A 17,957-nucleotide genomic window follows, 5' to 3' on the forward strand; every position below is an offset into this window, starting at 1 on the left:
CTAGATAAAATCTTTTATGGAGACCTTTTTTATTGGCTCCACAGCTCAATCCTACCATATCATCCTATTAATCCTTAGCTGCAAAAATACCAGAATCATTTATGAACTAAAGTTTGTTTTAGCTCTTTAGTTTTTATCAGCTTTTTTCATGTTATTTCCATCAGCTTGGTTGCTGGGACTGCCCTTTCTCTCTTCCCTCTCCCACCACCTTTGTCTCTGGGTGGAGAAAGAGGGTCTTAGACTGTAAGAGGCTACAGGACTGGCTGCCTACTGTAGCTGGCTCTCTCCTGCCAGCCCTTGGGTATATCTTGGTAGAAAAGGAGAGTGAGGCCTGCTAGGAAGGAGAGTGCCTCCTGGCCATCTCTGGTGGGCCTCCAATGATCCTCCTTTGTTGTCAGAGAGTCTCCGGTCTTTTCCAGGGAGGAATGTCCTGGGAGGCCTTCTATTGCTAAATTGGAGATCGGAGATTCTGGGTGGCCTTTTTCTTTTGAGCAGGGGGATGCAAGATGCCTCACCACTGTCTTGTTCCTCAGGTCCTGGGTTCCCAAATCAGCTGGCCACCTCCTTGCCATATTTTGGTCTCCTTTGGTGCCCCTAGCACCATTTTCCTATTTTATACATGTGCTTAGTAGGGAGGTGTCTAGAGAATGGGTATATACCATCTTGTCTGAACTGACTTTTTTTTTTTTTTTAAGATTTATTTATTTTAGAGAGAGAGTGAGAGAGAGCAAGGGGAGGGGCAGAAGGAGAGAGAGAATCCTAAAACAGATTCCCTGATGTGTGCTGAGCCCACCACCATGGGACTCAATCCCAGGACCCTGAGATCATGATCTGAGCCATCATAAAGTATTGGCTGTTTAATGGGCTGATCACCCATTAAACTGCCCCTGAACTGTTTCTAGCTGTATAAAGATTTACTTTTATTCACATTTCTCATTTATAAAATGGCACCCTACATGCAGAGCCCTTACGTGATTTTCATGTCAGGAAAACTCCAGGACTTGTTCTCTGCTCGTATATAAAAGCAGTGATTGGGTTGAAATGCTATAGAACCCAGGAAATAATTGCTGGGACCAGTTCTTTAACTGGGACTCCAGATGTCTTAGAACTGGGTTCCAGATTTCATACTCATACTGATGTTTAACATCATGCTCGTGAGCTGGACAAAACTGTGTAAGTCAGTTGGAATTAGGGGCTGGGGAACCACTGCCGTATTTTCTGCCCTTTCACGTTAAACAAGGATACATACAGGCTGGTTGCTAGGTCAGGAATCTTTATTGCTTGGAAGATTTTGCCTCTCCTGGGTTGCCTCCCGACACAAACTTGGCTGTGTCCAGAATTTTATTTATTTCCCAAGGCAAGGATCTCAGGTTAAGCCTGGACATCACAACCACTGGGCTTCCAGAATGTGTGGTGGTACCTGAGAACTGAAAAAACAGAAGTGATAGCAGGAAGTATCTTCTGGGAAAGAACTGAGGCCACCTCCACTGCTGGAGTTCAGGCATAGGCATGTGTTTTTCGTGACTCTTCTCTTTCCTTCACATTCCATATCTAACTCCTCCACCAATCTTGCCAAACCCCCTTCTAATAAACGCAAAATCTAGCACTCTTTTTCAGTGTCTCCCAACGCTGCCTCACCAGCAGGCCCCCACCCCCTTTTCTCTGTTTACCAGCCCACAATATACTCTCCCCTGCCTCCTTTGGCACCTCTGCCACAGAAGTGCAAATCAGATGGTGACTTTTCTGTTTAAATCCCTCTAACGTTTTCCATCTCATCCAGGGCAAATTCAAAGTTCTTCAGTGGTCTCTAGGGCCCTCCATGATCTAGCCCCTGATACTTCACTGACCTCATTGCCTTTTTCTTTCTTCCTTGCTCATTCCTCTTCAGCAGTGTCAGTCCTTAGATATACCAAGCCCTCTCCCACCTCAGCACCTGCACACTTAGAATCCCCTCTGGCTGCAGTGCTCTTCCCTTGCATAGCTGTGTGGCTCACTCTTTAGTTGCCTAAATGGCTCCCCTGTCAGCTCATTGCTGACCACTGTGTATAAAATGCTTTCTCCACGCCTGGGGTTTCTCTTAATTCCTACTCTCCTCTATTTAACCTCGTAGCAGTTGGCATCACTTGACATAGATATGTATTTGTCTCTTTACTCCTTATGAAAACATAAGCTCTGTGAGATATAGGACTTTGATGCATTTCTTTTGTATACCAGAGCCTAGAACAGAGCTCAGCCGGTGGTAGACATCCACTGTTTAATGAATGAATGAGTGAATGAATAGAAATGACCTCTATGTCTCTTCAGCGTGGAGTTGGGAAGCCTCCTACAAGAACTTGTTATAAAGAAATAAGACCTGCAGAGTTTTAACCAGTAGCTAAAAAGGGTAACTCTGAAGACAGTAATGACTATCTTTAGACCCATTACCCGTTGGATCCATGTATCCTTGGAAATCAGAAAGATCCATTTCCCTGAACTGTAAATTATGGCTGCCAAAGAACACTGCTGTGGGGCCATTGAATAGAATTGTTTCTTCCCTTTTGACATGTATTAGTTTCATATTTCTTTTTAATATACTACTAAAACTTAGCAGCTTAAAACAACACTCATTTATAATCTCTGAGCTCCGTAGGTCAGAAGTCCAGGCAGGTGTGGCTGGGTTCTGTGCTTAGTGTCTCCCAAGGCTGGCCAGTCTGGGCTCTTTACCTGGAGGCTCTGGGAAAGAATCTTCTTCCAAGTTCATTCACATTGTTGACAGAATTCAGTTCCTTGTGGTTGATGGTCTGAGATCTTTGTTTTCTTTCTGACCATTAAAGAGGAGGCTCTTTTAGTTTCTAGAGGGCGCCTGCATTTCTCCCATGTTGCCCCTCCACCTTCAAGCAAGCAGTAGTATATTAGATCCTTCTTGTATATTAGCTTCCTCTCCGTCTGACTTCTCCCTGTGCCATGAGCTGGGGAAATCTGCTTTTAAAGGGTTTGTTAGGGGGACACCTGGGTGGCTCAGTAGTTGAGTGTCGGCCTTTGGCTCAGGGTGTGATCCTGGAATTCTGGGATTGAGTCCCTCTTCAGACTCCTGCGGGGAGCCTGCTTCTCCCTCTGCCTCTGTCTCTGCCTCTCTCTGTGTCTCTCATGAATAAATAACAAAAATCTTAAAAAAAAAAAATAAAGGGTTCATTCAGTTAAAATAGGCCCATTTGGATAATCTTTCCTTTGCCATTGGAGGTAACAATCACAGGAATGATGTCTCATCATGTCCACAGATCCCACACACATTCAAAAGGGAAAGGATGCAAAGATGATGGTCATGGTGGGTCATTCTTAAAATTCTACCTATTCTCATTTCACTGCATCTCTCAGCACGGCTTAGTACTGAGAAGTGCTACCTGATAGAGGAGCAATGGTACCCCCTGCACTTGTAAGACAAATAGTGGGAGTGGTGGGGACTGTTTAGTCTTGGTAGATTGTGGAGGGAAATGGGATACTTCTGGGAGTGGTGTTATCCCTTGGGCCTGGCATACCAGTGCCACTAGCGGGAACAGACCTACCCTGTAGAAACCTATGGAAAGACAGGAGATGTGAAGAATTTCCCAAGGGCAGGTGATCCTGCAGCAGCAGATGGGGGCCACAGACTAATCAAATATGGGTTATTACTGTTTGGGTGACTATGTTTGTGTGCGTAGGATAGTGAAGATTGTGACAATTTTCCCCTGGTCAGAGCAGATGGTAGTAACTTAATCTGATGAGATCTTGAAGATCTAATATATGACCTTCTATGGCCTTGTTTTAATTTCAAGATCATAACCTGATAACTGCTAAGCCAGAATTCAACTAAGGCTGTCAAGCTCAAAAGCCAATGAATTCTCTTAAGCACTGCCAGGGATGGAAAATGTGTGGCACATTTGCTGTGACTACACTACTACCATGTTGTGTCGTTGGCTAACCACACAGACCTGCCTGGTGAGACCTGCGCAGTCTCAGAATCATCAAGAATCTGCTCCTGATCACCACTGCCAATTAAAGAATTGAAATCCAGGGCAGAAACTCATCTCCCATCTCTGGACTACACTGTACTTGAAATTCCAGCAATCTCAGAAACAGAAAGACTTCCACCTAGTTCTTATGCTGGCTGCAAAATTGCATATTGTAAATGTTAGAAGAACACCGTGTCTCCCTCTATTGTATGCCATTAGCTGAATCTGACTAGTGAAAGGGAAGTGAAAAGAATTGAAATGCCTTTTTATTTTTTTTTATTTTTTTTTTAAGGGCTATTACTCAAACTTATATGAATTCTGGGATTCTCCTCTCCTGGCATTCCTTTTTTCTAATGAATGGAAAAGGAATTAAAATGATTAAATGGCAGGAGTATAGACCCAAAAAGGATATAATAAAGCCATTTGTGCTATTTAACCTTCTTAGAAGGGAACGGACGATGTTAAAGTCAAGAGATTGTACTCTGTTCCCACAGAGAAGCAGGGCAGCCTTCGGAGAGCTCTCAGGAAGCTCCAGCTAATGGAAGATACTGGGAGCTATGTAATCTGTTGCCAAGAGAAGCAGAGAGGTCCCTTGGGTGGTGCGGTGGCTTTATTTGGAGCTGGGAAGTAGAGAGGGCTACTGGAGCCCTGTGTCATCCTGTGGTTTGGATTTCAAGAGTTTACTTCTTTATATTGGCATCTCTAGAATGGATCATTGCAGCCAGCTCACAGGCTAGAGATCAGGTGTTTCTTTTCAGTATTTTTAGATTCAGACAACTGAGACAAAGAGAAAAACCATGATTCAGTCTAAAAGGCAGTAAACAGAGCTTACCCTTAACTTGGTCTTCCAGAGTCCAATGACTGAAAGCCTACGTCCACCCCAGTACTTCTCTTGATCTGGGTGGGAGCCAGCTGGCTACAGGGCATTCTGCATGGCTGTTCTGTCTCCGTCGTCTGCTGTCTCCTAACTCTTTGGCAAACTCCTGTTCTCATATCTCAGATACCTCAGTTACCTGTCTAGAGCCCTGTACTTGGGCTCAGTTACACTCATGGTCACTATGTAATAGTGCTTACTAGATCATTAATTAGTTGTGTCATTCTTTGTATAACGGGACTGTAAGTTCCTGGAGGGCAGGATTTACCTCTTTCTCCATCACTGCACTATCTGCAGAGTCTGACTCAGTCTTTAATACTCAGGCAGGGACTTAGTAAATTTGTGTTGAATGAATGCTCGAAAGAACCAACAAATGAGGACATGACCTTTCTGATGAAAGCATGCAAGTGGGTCTTATTTTTAGCACACCTTTTCCCTTTCTCAGTGTCTCTCTTCCTGCAAACATCTATGAATTCTGGGCTCATATGTATAGAGCTTGGTTCTCAGCTGTTGGGTATTCCTCAGTTTTGGAACTGAACTGATAATGACCAGGGCTATTTTCAGGTGTTTTTGGAGAGTTTAAAACAAAAATGTTTCTAAGTTGCAGCTGCTTGGGAGATTCTAAATTGGTAATTGAGGTGCTGAGCTAGGAAATGCCATGTGCTATAAGGAGATTGTCCTCAAACTGCTAAAGAAATCGCCAAAATCAGGTCACATGGCAGATGGGGGTAGGTGAGAGAGAATTTTTTTTTTTTTGTGGTGGTGTTAATGGGGGGGGGGGGGTGGATCACCTCAACGGTTTCTGTTTTTAACAGAAAACCTTGATACTCAGAGATGCCTGACCAGACATCTGGCATTTTTATTAAGCTCCAGCAAATATTTGTCTCAATAATATGTGCCTTACAGGCAAGGGTTCTGTTGGTTGACTGGTGGGTGGCTGGTTGGTTAGTTGATTTTCTTCCGGTCAATGCTCGATTTTTCAGTTGCCTAAGAAAGGCATGAGACCTCCATTACCTTGACTGAAATGGGTCTTTTTGGTCAAAATTAATCATGTGTGCCTTGGTGCTCCCAGAATGGCTGGTAGACATTTTCTTTTATTCTATGCTCTCCTGAGCAGGCAATAGGCCACTCAAGACAGGAAGCTGGTCACTCAGATTTGTTTTCACAAGTCAGTCCTCAAGACAGGTGTGTTGATTTAAATTGAATTGGAAGGCCTGCTTCCCCCATTGTTACCAAGCATTGACTGGCCATGACAAACAGCTATAAAGCACGTGGCGTCCTTTGTCTTTTTCTCGGGAGTGTCCCTTCCTCTTCTTTTCCCTCCCTTCTCTGCCTTTCCTTCTCTTCCCTTCTTTTTTTCATCCCATCTCTCAGTTTTCTTCTTTCTCTCTCAGTTTCTGTTTCTCTCTGCACAACTCTGTTGCCCCTCTGTGTTTCTTTCTCTGCTTCCCACTTTCTCTCTGCCATGTAAGGGCTTGTAGGTTGTTAACTGCACAAAGACACCTTGCCAAGAGGAGAAATGAAGGTGGAAATGCATCCTATACTCTAATTGCCAAGGTATATGTGCTGGCATGGGGCTTTGTCGGCCCAGAGGAGGCATCTTGTTCTAATTTACACAAAAGCATTTTTGGAGGGCTAACAGCAGCTCTTTCCTCCCTTAGAATGATCCCAGGGGAAAATAGTCATTTTTGTATTTTTCTCTTGACCCAGGCTTCCTCTGATTCTCAATAGGAACTTATGTTGCCCTTCTCCCGCCTGCTGACCAAACCTGGGCAGGTTGGAATTGCATTTGTATCACAAACATACCATTAAAAAGTTTCCCTGCACTATTTTAGTGCTTTCATCTTTTTTCAGTTGATTCTTTATTTTTGTTGGGACTTGAGTCGAAGAGCTAACCTTTCGCTCATTTGCTTTAGATGTATAACTCTAATTTTCTCTTCTTAGCTGTCTATACAGCTAGACCCTTTTACGTTCGTGTCATCTCATTGGCAGCGGTGGTGTTTCTTCAATGGCAGAGTTTGTTACATAATCTCTGACCAGAGAGATGAAGATGGGGTGCCTTTTGCTTCTGCATGCTGCCAAACAATCAGAAAACCATGGATGTAGTTCAAGTTCTGTGAACGCTGTCGAGCTTGAGGTCCATTTCTAATTTTCCTTCATATCTGTAATGCCTGGTGCATTGCTTGGCACATAGTAGGCATTCAGGACTATGTATGCCTGGGTAAAGAAGTGCATAAGTAAATCCTCCTCTAACCACAGGCCACCTTGGAGATTCACCCTGGCACTAAATGTAGCTGTTATAAATTGACGCCACGGCAGTTACACTGACCCTCACATTTAGTTGACCCAAGTTATGGTGAAGTGATACCCGTGTTAGGCACAGGGACTGGTGAGATGTGAGCAACAGGAACATACTGAGGTTGAGTCAGTTAAGAAATAGTACATGGGGAAAGGCAGGGAGCCTAGGAACCAGCTCTTAGCCATGGAGCAAAGCTCATACCAGGTCACTCATGGGAACAAGAAGAGATTGTTTCTTGGTTCTGCTCCATCACTGTGGTGACAGCAATTTTGGCCCACCTCGGCTGTCCCATTGACTGACATCTTGCCCTCCTCTAACTTCACAGCTTCTGCTTGGCCTGCCTGGTCTTAGGGTATCTCTCAGCTTCTGGAGTCCTTCCTTTCTGATGGCTGTGTAGATCCCACTGTGCAGCTATCCAAGAAGGGCTCTAACTGGATTGGCTAGCCACATCCAGCAGAGCCCCAGCTCAGCTGCAGAGATGTTGTGCTAGGCTGAATCAGGGACGGTGCCCCGTATATGAGCAGTCCCCTCAGATAGGGATTAAGGGGGCATATATTTGAGGCTACCCAGAAGTGTTCAGAATGCATGGCCTACATGCCTCACAGGGATTGCCCTTGTCTCTTGAGTGGCAAGCCAGAATGTTTTTTAAGGTTACGATCACAGAGTATTCAACGCTGACCCATCGAGTGCAGCTTATCCCAGGAATACTTTTATGGTACCACATACAGGTCCAGTAATGGCTCTGAACCTTGTGTGTAGACAGTAAAGACAGTAGAACAGGTCAGCCAGTAGAGGGCACATCATGGAAGCTCTCAGCCAGTTGGTACTCTGTAGGGCCTAGCGTTCCTTGGTTTACAGTCCCTCTTACTAGGATGTGATTTTTCTTTATGTCGCTGACTCACAGTGCCTGACAAAAAGGTGCTAGAGGTGGCTCAAAAGTGCCAGGGGAGAGTACCACACTGGTGTGTTTTACTGAAATTTGAGCCTCCTTCAAGAAAATAGCTCAGAAAACAATTGGACCATTTGGGATTGGCAGAAATCCTTTGATGTGATGAAAGAAGGACATCATAAAACTCACTGAAGCCTGGGAGGGCTAACTAAAAGACTGTGTGGAATTGGAAGAAATGGTGGTTGGAACCTGTCAGACCTCAGGAGATTTGATGAGCACAGTCGTGACCTCTTTAAGCATTAATGCTGTGATGACTGTGTACATCACTGGTTCGGTTGGTGCTCCCGTTTGGGGGAATGCGTTAGCTCAACCTGTGCGCCTTGCTATTTCCCCAAGAAATGAACACACAAGACAATAGCCAGGAGAAGAGTCCTGATCTCTCTTCCATCCTCACACAACTGGCACTCACTGGCATTTTCTCTCATTTTCTCTGCCAGTGTGAGGAATACAACAGGGCTGCATCTGTTCTCTTGTTCCACAGTGAGTGTCGCCATGAGTCCAAATACTGTTTCCCTTTTGGAGACTTGGCAGCTAGCCCAAGCCTCCTGCCTGGGCCTGGGTAGGGGGGATTATGGAGAGGCTGCCCAGGTCATTGTCATTGTCCCCCCTTGATCTCTCCTTTTAAGTGGCAGACTCAGTCACTGGCGCCATCAATCTAGCACATTTCATAAACAATAAATTCATTTTAAAAACCTGCCACTGAGCAGCCATCTGTCTCCATTTTTGTCAATCTGCTATTATAACAATGCTACTGTACTGTGAGGTTGTCTTTCACTAAAGACTCCTTGATCTCAAGGCGAATGTGTTAAACATGGAGACAAGAGCTATGGGCCAACTGACAGCATTTCCACCCACTAGCCTTTCATCAGTGGAGCCTGGAATTTAAATCCTGATTTTGACCTAAGGTGATGATATTGATGGTTTCTCTATTTTTCTGTGCTTGATTTATATTCTTTAAGATTATAGAGTGTTCCAGCTTCCTGATTTATTACTTATTAGTTAGGAAAAAGGCAGACAAATGTTATTACCGGTTGAGTATTGCTGATGGATAAACTGAGGCATAGAGTAGTTAATTGCCCAAAATCAGCTATCAAAGGAAAAGAAATGGGAATGTATTTTGGAACTGTGATCTCTCTCTTGAACAACTGAGTCATCTCCTGTTATCTGTTTGTTTGTTTTGTTTTTGTACCACTTAAGCATTTCACAAAACCACTACACATGGACATTTTCCTCTCCAGAGGCCAGTCTGAACATAGCAAGGAGAACTGGAACTAGCTCTGAGCTGAGTTTTAAGAAGAAGCTGACACCTGGATCCCAACCCAGTTTTTAATACATAACATCTACCATGTATTTTTGCAGCACTCGGGACCTCTCTCCACTAATCATTTTTATTAGGGAGAAAACCTATTAAACAAAACCAAAAAAACCTCAACAACATAAAATCTCTGAAACCAAGCCAAGGGATGCAGACAGCACTAGAAGGGACTGTGGGCAGTGGAAATCCCTCTTGCAAAGGAAGCTTGTTAACTTATGCTCAGTCCCTCATGCCTCCCTCTAGATGGAACATTTGCAAGAGCTCGGCGTGTATTTTCATGTGCTTACCATCAGAGAACACCCTTAAAAGCCATTTGGGATGATAGGAGAGTTTTAGGTGGGAAGAAGGTTTTCAGAGCTATTTAAAACCACATGATTTCCATGACTGTGCCACACTGGTCTGCTAACGTGGACGCTTATCTGAAACAAGTGAGCTCTCATTTGCAAGCGCGGGTTTCAAGGAAGGAAGCCATCCTGTTTTGCTCATTCCTGTAGCATCATGGACTGTCACTGCCCAGGGGCATTGTTCCCCTGTCTCTGCCTTCTCCAAATGTACTTGGCTTTCTTTTTTTTTTTTTTTTTTTTTTTTTACACAGCAATTGTACCATTTTATTTTATTTATTTATTTATTTTTTTAATTTTTTTTATTGGTGTTCAATTTACTAACATACAGAATAACACCCAGTGCCCGTCACCCATTCACTCCCACCCCCCGCCCTCCTCCCCTTCTACCACCCCTAGTTCGTTTCCCAGAGTTAGCAGTCTTTACGTTCTGTCTCCCTTTCTGATATTTCCCACACATTTCTTCTCCCTTCCCTTATTTTCCCTTTCACTATTATTTATATTCCCCAAATGAATGAGAACATATAATGTTTGTCCTTCTCCGACTGACTTACTTCACTCAGCATAATACCCTCCAGTTCCATCCACGTTGAAGCAAATGGTGGGTATTTGTCATTTCTAATAGCTGAGTAATATTCCATTGTATACATGGCCAAACTGTGGAAGGAGCCTCGGTGTCCAACGAAAGATGAATGGATAAAGAAGATGTGGTTTATGTACTTGGCTTTCAACACATTTCTTGTAGTCTTCGTGCTTAATCCTCTTTGTGCCTTTCCCACTACTTTGTTCTTGTTTTTGCTGTGTTGAGCACAGTGCCTCCTTCCTGCTGGAACTGAAAGCGCCAGCTTCCCCTTGATCATTCAGTGGGTGCTAAGAACAACACTTGTGCCTTATTCTTGTTTCTTGGGGTGATGGTTAATTTTAGGTGTCAACTTGAATAGGTTGTTGTGCCCTGTCTAGACTAGTGCGCTAGAGTCTGATGAAATGCTAGCCTAAGTATTGCCGTGAAGGTATTATTTAGATGTAATAATGTTTAAATCGGATTTTCAATAAAAGCAGATTATTCTCCATCTAATCTGAAGGCCTTCAGGACAAAGATGGGTTTCCTGAAGAAAAAGAAATTTGAGTCAAGATTCCAACATAGAAATTCTGCCTTAGTTTCCAGCCTGCTGGCCTGTCCTGCAGTTGTCAGTGGCAAGACTGCAGCATCACCCTGAATTTCCAGCCCATTGACATGCCCTGTGAATTTTGAATTTGCTAGCCTCTGTAATTGCTTGGACCATACCTTAAAATAAATCTGCCTTCCTCTTTTCTCTCTCCATATGTGTATCTCTTATCTGTTGGTTCTGTTACTTTGGACAACTCTGGATCACTGTACTTGGTTAATACCAAACACATTTCTTTCCCTCCAAAGGACAAACAGGTAATTGGAGCATTCTGGAACTTGTCCAGTCCTGCCTCATAATAGTCGTGTGATGTTGGTCAAGTTACAAACACCTCTGTGTCTCTGTTTATTTTGAATATTTATTTATTTATTTATTCATGATAGATGTAGAGAGAGAGAGAGAGAGAGGGAGAGAGGCAGAGACACAGGCAGAGGGAGAAGCAGGCTCCATGCAGGGAGCCCAACGCAGGACTTGATCCTGGGACTCCAGGATCGCATCCTGGGCCAAAAACAGGCACTAAACCACTGAGCCACTCAGGGATCCTTTCTGTTTACTTTAAATAGGAATAAAGAGCCCTTCTGCATTACCCAGAGCAGAGTCCATACTGTGGTGTTTTGAGTTTTCGTTGTGACTTAGAGGGAAATTTTCAACAATGTCTGGGGCCCTGGATATCCTACAGATGAAGGAGGAGGGTGTCCTCAAATTGCTTGCAGCAGGAACTCACTTAGATGGGGCCAACCTTGACTTCCAAGTGGATCGGTACATCTACAAAAGGACAAGTGATGGCATCTATGCTCTGTGTGAAGACAGCCTGAGAAAACCTGGCTGAGGTCACGTCACATCCTCCAGGAATACCAGCCACTGGGCTGTGAAGTTTGCTGCTGCCCCTGGAGCCACTCCTGTGATTGGCTGGGAGCCACTCCTGGAACCTTCCATGACCAGATCCAGGCAGTCTTCCAGAGCTGAGACTTCTGGTGGCTCCTGCTCCAGGACTGACCACCAACCTCGTGAGACGCATCTCATGTTAACTGGCCCAACATCACTCTGTGTGACACACTTCTCTACCCATGTGGGTGGGGCCATCCTGTGCAACCCCAGGGAACTCAGTCCCAAGGTCAGAGGAGGCCGAAGCTGGCTGGGACGTTCTCCACATGTGCAGTCCTGGCTCCCTTGAACTCTTGAGGGAAGTCTCATCTGATCCCCTCCTCACAGAGGTTCTGAAGAGACTGACGAGGAGGAGCATCCTGCTGCTGGAAAGGCTGTGAGCAAAGGAATTTCAGGCCAAATGCATAGCCCCAGTTCCAGAGTTCACTGCTACTCACCCCAAGGTGGTGGTGGGGTCTGGAGGTGCCCTGTGCTCTCTGGGCCTGGTGGTTCCCTGCTGGTGCAGCTCCCACTGTGCAGGCCTGAGTGCAGGGACAACTACTGACCAGTAGGAAGCTCTATCTTCCACAGACTTAAAACAGAAAGGGGAACTAAGTTTGGTGGACAAGAAAACCACTTCTGAAATCTAATTAAAAGGAATAAAGAGAATATTTGCTGTTAAGATTATTATAAGGATTAAATGAGGGTGTACTTGCCACATAGCAAGCATTATATGTTTTTTAGATGTATATCATGGTCTGTTGATGTGTGTAGGCATGCAACCGCGTCTGTGGGGGAAAATATGGAATGACCTTCATGGTGTTCCCAGTTCTTTCTATTTTTCCTGAAGTAATGCATTTCTGTGGTGGTGAAGGAAAGAACTTGAGCATTTGGAGGTAGATAAGGCCACCTTCACATCCTGGCTCTTCCATCTGCTAGCTTTATGATTTAAAACAACTGATACTCTTTTTTGAGGCTCTGGATGTAAGACTGTTAGTTTGACCCTAGCTCAGTAGGAGTAGAGGTCTTGAGGAGTGGGCTCTGCTGAGTCTATAGAGATTCACCCTGCAGTGTGAGGGAACTGGAGGATGCATGTTTTGATGCATCTCCCTGGCTCACCATCCAGGAAGCAAGACTTTCGAAGATGATGCCATGACATACCATGGGAGTCTTCCCTAGTTTTGCCACTAAATGTGTCCCAAATTGCTCAAGATTGGTTGTCATTAAAATCCAGAGAATGGGGTCCCTATTGGAAGTCTGATAAAGAGCTCAAAAACCTGGTGTGTAGAGTAGCAAAAGGTAATAGGGGATGGAGGACAAATGGAAAAGATACAGACCAGCTGCCAGATTAGGGTCTTTGATGTGAATAACTGTGGGAAGTCCCAACTGCACACAGGGGCTTGGAAGGAATCTCAGGATGTTACTAAGTAGTGGTATCCACTTTTCACTCAAAAATTAAGATTTTTCTTTTCCGTTATACTTCAGAGCAATGATTCTTACCCAGTAGAGATTTTGTTCCCCAGGTGACATTTGGAAATGTCTGGAGTCATTTTTTATTTGTACATCAGGGGTGGGGGGTTGCTATTATCATCCACTGGGCATCTAGAACTGCTGAACATCCTGCAGTACACAGAGCACCCCACAACAAAGTATCCAGCTCAAAATGTCAGTAATGCCCAGGTAGAGAAATCCTACTCTGGAGGCCTTCCCTCCTAAAGGAAGGAGAAGCAATCCTAGTATATACTGTTAGACTGGTGGCCATAAAAAAGGATAGTAGTCCGATTGCCTTTTCAGGAGAACAGGAGACTTGAATGTATTTTGAATACTTCCTGCACAACAAAGTATTTCATTGAATGAATAGTGTGGTGTTGTGGCTGCTGCTGTACCAAAACCAGACATTAGATCATAGAGTTGGAAATGATATTGAGACCAGTTCACCTCATTGCCTCATCACAATGGTGAGGTAAAGCCAAGATGGATTCCGCAACAGTAAAAGAGCTTCCCTGACAGTGACCTTGTTTCTGCCGTTCAGTTGGTGTTCTCTGTGTGGTCTCCTGTTGCTCCAAGTTTTATCTCCCCAGTTAGGGGGCGAGCTCAGGGCATCTAAGGGCTCTGGATTCTCCCTTTCCTGGGCCTCCTGCCATTCCTAACAAAGGGCAAGCCCTCAGGAAAGAAATGTTTAATAAAGGAAAGTCACCACCCAGCTTAATGTAGTCCAACAGGCTGACAACCTGGAAAAAAAAAATTAGGACAGGAAGAAGAAAACCATCCTCAGTGATGAATGTTCTAAAATTAGTGTCTGCAGTACAGGTATTGTATCTCCTCAGAATATTAATATGCCCTCAGTGGAATACATCATCGAGATTTTACTGGAAAATTAGAAAGGGCAAGGGAAGAGTTTCAGGCTGAAAGGATATTTTGAATATCTTAAGGGATTGAAATAAACAAATTAAAAAATGAATTTGTTATGTTCAGGACCCGATGAATGACAAGGCAGTAAGTTTTAGGTCGTCTTTATGGTGGCAGATGGGAAAGCCTCAGAGGATTCTTGTGTCCCAAAGAGCTTTTCATCAAAATATTTTCCAGATTCTTTAAAGGTATTTCCAATATACTCTGTTATGAAGGTTGTAACCCGCTCAAGATCACTTAGTGGCAAAGCCAGCACTAATACACATTTTTTCAAGTATTAGACTGTTATCATGTTCTGCTTCACCTGCCATTTGTTATGGTGTCTTGACATTCCACCATTGACAGGTAGGGAGATAATAAGGTGATGGGTGTTTGGAATCAGGCATATGGATATGCATCCCAGCTTTGCTGCTCTGCTCTCTTCCTGTGGGGCTTGCTTAACTTTTCTGATTTTGGTTTTCTCATCTAGGAATAGAGAAAATAATTACCATGAGCAGTTTATTTATCTCTGTCATGAAAGCTTCTGGGTCTCCTAAATCCCTTTGTAAAGCAGTTATTATAAGTTTTCATAACTTAGACGAGTGCTTCTCAGACTGATTCACGGAATAGTTGTTCTGTAAGCTGTGTTTGAGAGTTTTTTTGTGATTGTGTTTCATGACTAAACGAGCGTGATAGAGAACAATTAAACCAGGGTAAACAGACGTAGGAATTCTCAGAGTCTTTAATAACTTAATCAGGACTGTTACTCACCCAGAGGATATAATCAGCATTGTACAAATTTGTGTGACCACAGAACTCTTTTTTTCAGTGAAGCATCTGGGGGACACTGGTTTCCAAAGAAGACCGTTTGGGAATTATGGTAAGTTAATTGTATTGATGGACCCGTCCCTTGTTTCTGGACTCATTCATTCACTTGTTTTGGTCAGTCAGTTGTTAGCAGGTATGATGCAAACAGAGGGTTGGGAAATGCCATGAGGCTTACTTTCTTGCTGCTCTTCATAATCATGATCTTAATCACACTCTCTTCTTGCTCCATCATAGTTAGAGTTTACGCTAGGTCTAATCTCCTGGAAGGATGAGAAAAACTTGTGGAGGGCAGACTTTTCATGGCTGAGGTCATTTGAGACATGCATGTCCCAAGCCAACCACCACCAGAAACATGATCCCAGCCAGTTACTACCTGACCTAGAAAACATGCAAGTGAGCCCAACCAAGATCAGGAGAAATTCCCTACTTAAATCACGAACCCGCAAATCTGTGAGCTAAGTAAATGATTGTTGTTTCAGGCCATTCAGTTTTTGGGTCATCTATTGTTATGTGTGGCAGTAGGACACTAATACAGAAATTGGAATGGAAGCTGATACAGAAATGAAATGTCCACACTTTGGTCCTAATTATTCATTTTACCCCCATATGCAAAATATATTTGCTCCCTCCTCCCAAGATTCCTAAAAAAAAAAAAATCCCATCTAATCACAGCATCATGCTCAAGGTTCAGGATGTCAACATGTATTAACAGATCCAAATGTGACTTCTTGGATACAGTTCCTTTGAGTTGAAGATCTATGAATGGAAAAAAAAAAAAAAGTGATTTGTCCCCAAACCTAATGAAACCAGGTAAGAATAGGATAATTGTAGTACACTACCCCATTTAAAAAGAGGAAGAATGGGAAACACTTAAAGAGGTACTAGTTTATAGCAACTCTGAAGTCTAGCCTTGCAAATGCTTCCAGGACTGCCGATTCAGAGGAGTGGAATGTTCTTGATTAGGCCTCATTTCTCCCTGAGAGTGACTTTCCAGTCCATTGTTTTATGTAGCTCTGTGCTCTAACATGTGGGATATCTTTACTTTGTTACCATGCTTGGCCGTCTCTGTGCTTTGCACAGTATTCTCAGTCCGCTCCCCGTTTGTAGAAATGGAGAGCTCGGAGGTTTTCTAGACACTTTTTTGACTGTCTCTGTTTCTTTTAGTATAAATTGGTGAGACTTTTGACAGTATGGTACCCTCAAACGTTTTGTGGATTTCTTAGTACAGTACCCTCAAACTTTTTGTGGGTTTCTTATAAATGTGATGAGCCAAAAGCAACTCGTACCATACTTTTAGAGCTAGATCTCTCTCAGAGCTTAAGCACTTACTTGGGCAAGTCAGGTTGCTGTGGGACAATGCTCAAGATTTCTAGTAGCCTTGTCTAGCATACAGGATCTGCTAGGTTTTTCTTTCTTTCTTTCAGGGGTCATAATAAAAAGTCTTAAATATTTGATTGGATACTTGCCCTAGGATACATTTTATTTTGAGAATTTTTGCTAACCGGAGGATTAGAGATGAGCAACAATTTTGTTTTCCAGCTAAGAAGCTCTGGTCCCATTATAGTCCCTCTAAATTTCCTTACACACTGGTCAGTTATTTTTCTAACCCTCTTCCTTGCTATAGAACCTTATCAATATGCAGTAAGAGCCGTGAACTTACTGAACCGAACTGACACCGTGAACACCCCCCCGCCCCCAGAAACGTTACTGCTTAAATTCCAAACCTCATTAGTACATCTTCTGTTTTCTGAATAATCACATGTGGTGGTTCTACAGTCTTTTTCTCTGCTGCTACATAACCCATGTCATTTTTTATATCCTTCTAGAGAAGTTTTCTTACCATTTTTCTAGCCTCTGTCCAATGCCTGGTCTCAAAGCCAATGCCACATTTTTTAGTTTTGGTTGTTGCAGTACCCTTATTCTAAATAACTGCTGTATCAATTATCTGTTGCCTCAAATAATGCTACATAACAAGTCATCCCAAAATTCAGTAGCTTACACAACCATTTATTTAACTCACAAGTCTACAATCAACAGTTGAGAATGAATTGTGCTTCTTGTCTTTGACATGTTTTCTTGAAAGATCAGCTGATCTAGGGTGGCCTTCGCTTGAGCCACTTGCCTCAACTGCATAGATTGTGCATCCTCCCATGGGCTAGTCCAGTGTGTTCTCGTAGCTGTGTCATAGTGCAAGAGTGTCCAAACCCAGTCATGCAAGGGGCATGCAGAAACTTGCAGGCTCTTGTCAAGCTTCTGCCAACATTTCTTTGGCCAAAGCAGGGCAAATGACCAAGTCCAGAGTTGGAGTGGGGGGAGATTACATAGTTGGAGGGAAAGAGGTGTGAGTACAGATTGGCCACTAAGTGGGGCCTGTTAATAATCTCCATCTACTATAGGAATTGTTTCTGTGAAAGTATTAGAATCTCTTGAGTTATAACCTTGCTCCAGCGCCTTCTTGGAACAGGGCTCACTGATGTCCTCATTGGTTAGCTATCTCAGGTTCTTTGGCTTTTCTGGCTCTTTCATAAATTTGTTTGGAATATTTTCAAATCCACCTACATTTCTTGCCAGTATTATCTTTTCAAAGTAAGTTCCATATGTTTATTACCTATAGGGTTGAGTGGTACCTTTTCTTATTTGTCATAAGTTAATCATTCTCATTAGAAGAGTAAATAACAGATTAAAAAAAATGTGAGGGAAGAATGTGAGGGGAAGGAATGATTTCCAAAAGCAGAGGTGTTTGAGTGTCAATGAAGTGAATGTGTGTAAATATGGCTACATGTGCGTGTATACCTTTACATTGTGTGTGTACACAAATGTTTGTGAATATATACATTTTTGTACACATGTGCATCAGTGCATGTATATATGCATGGAGTGGGTGTTTTTTTTTTCATTAAAAAAAATGCCACTGTACCTGATCTGGTCAATTAATAAGACAGTGAGATGAGTACTCATAGGGCAA

The 17,957-nt window shown here is 43.3% G+C and overlaps 1 long non-coding RNA gene across 14 annotated transcripts in view; it reads left to right on the plus strand.

The window, feature by feature from the left end:
• Window positions 1–17,957, plus strand: part of LOC140608117 (uncharacterized) — an 88,136-nt gene that overhangs the window by 11,508 nt on the left and 58,671 nt on the right. The window contains exon 2 of one of the 14 annotated variants that reach the window (XR_012010099.1): window positions 14,994–15,044. The exons of the other annotated variants lie outside the window; for them this stretch is intronic. This is a non-coding gene — a long non-coding RNA (uncharacterized lncRNA). The remainder of the gene's footprint in view (window positions 1–14,993; window positions 15,045–17,957) is intronic. 14 annotated transcript variants of the gene reach the window in all.

The sequence above is a fragment of the Canis lupus genome, chromosome 17, assembly GCF_048164855.1.
Source record: "Canis lupus baileyi chromosome 17, mCanLup2.hap1, whole genome shotgun sequence".
In the NCBI taxonomy this organism is placed as follows: Eukaryota; Metazoa; Chordata; class Mammalia; order Carnivora; family Canidae; genus Canis; species Canis lupus.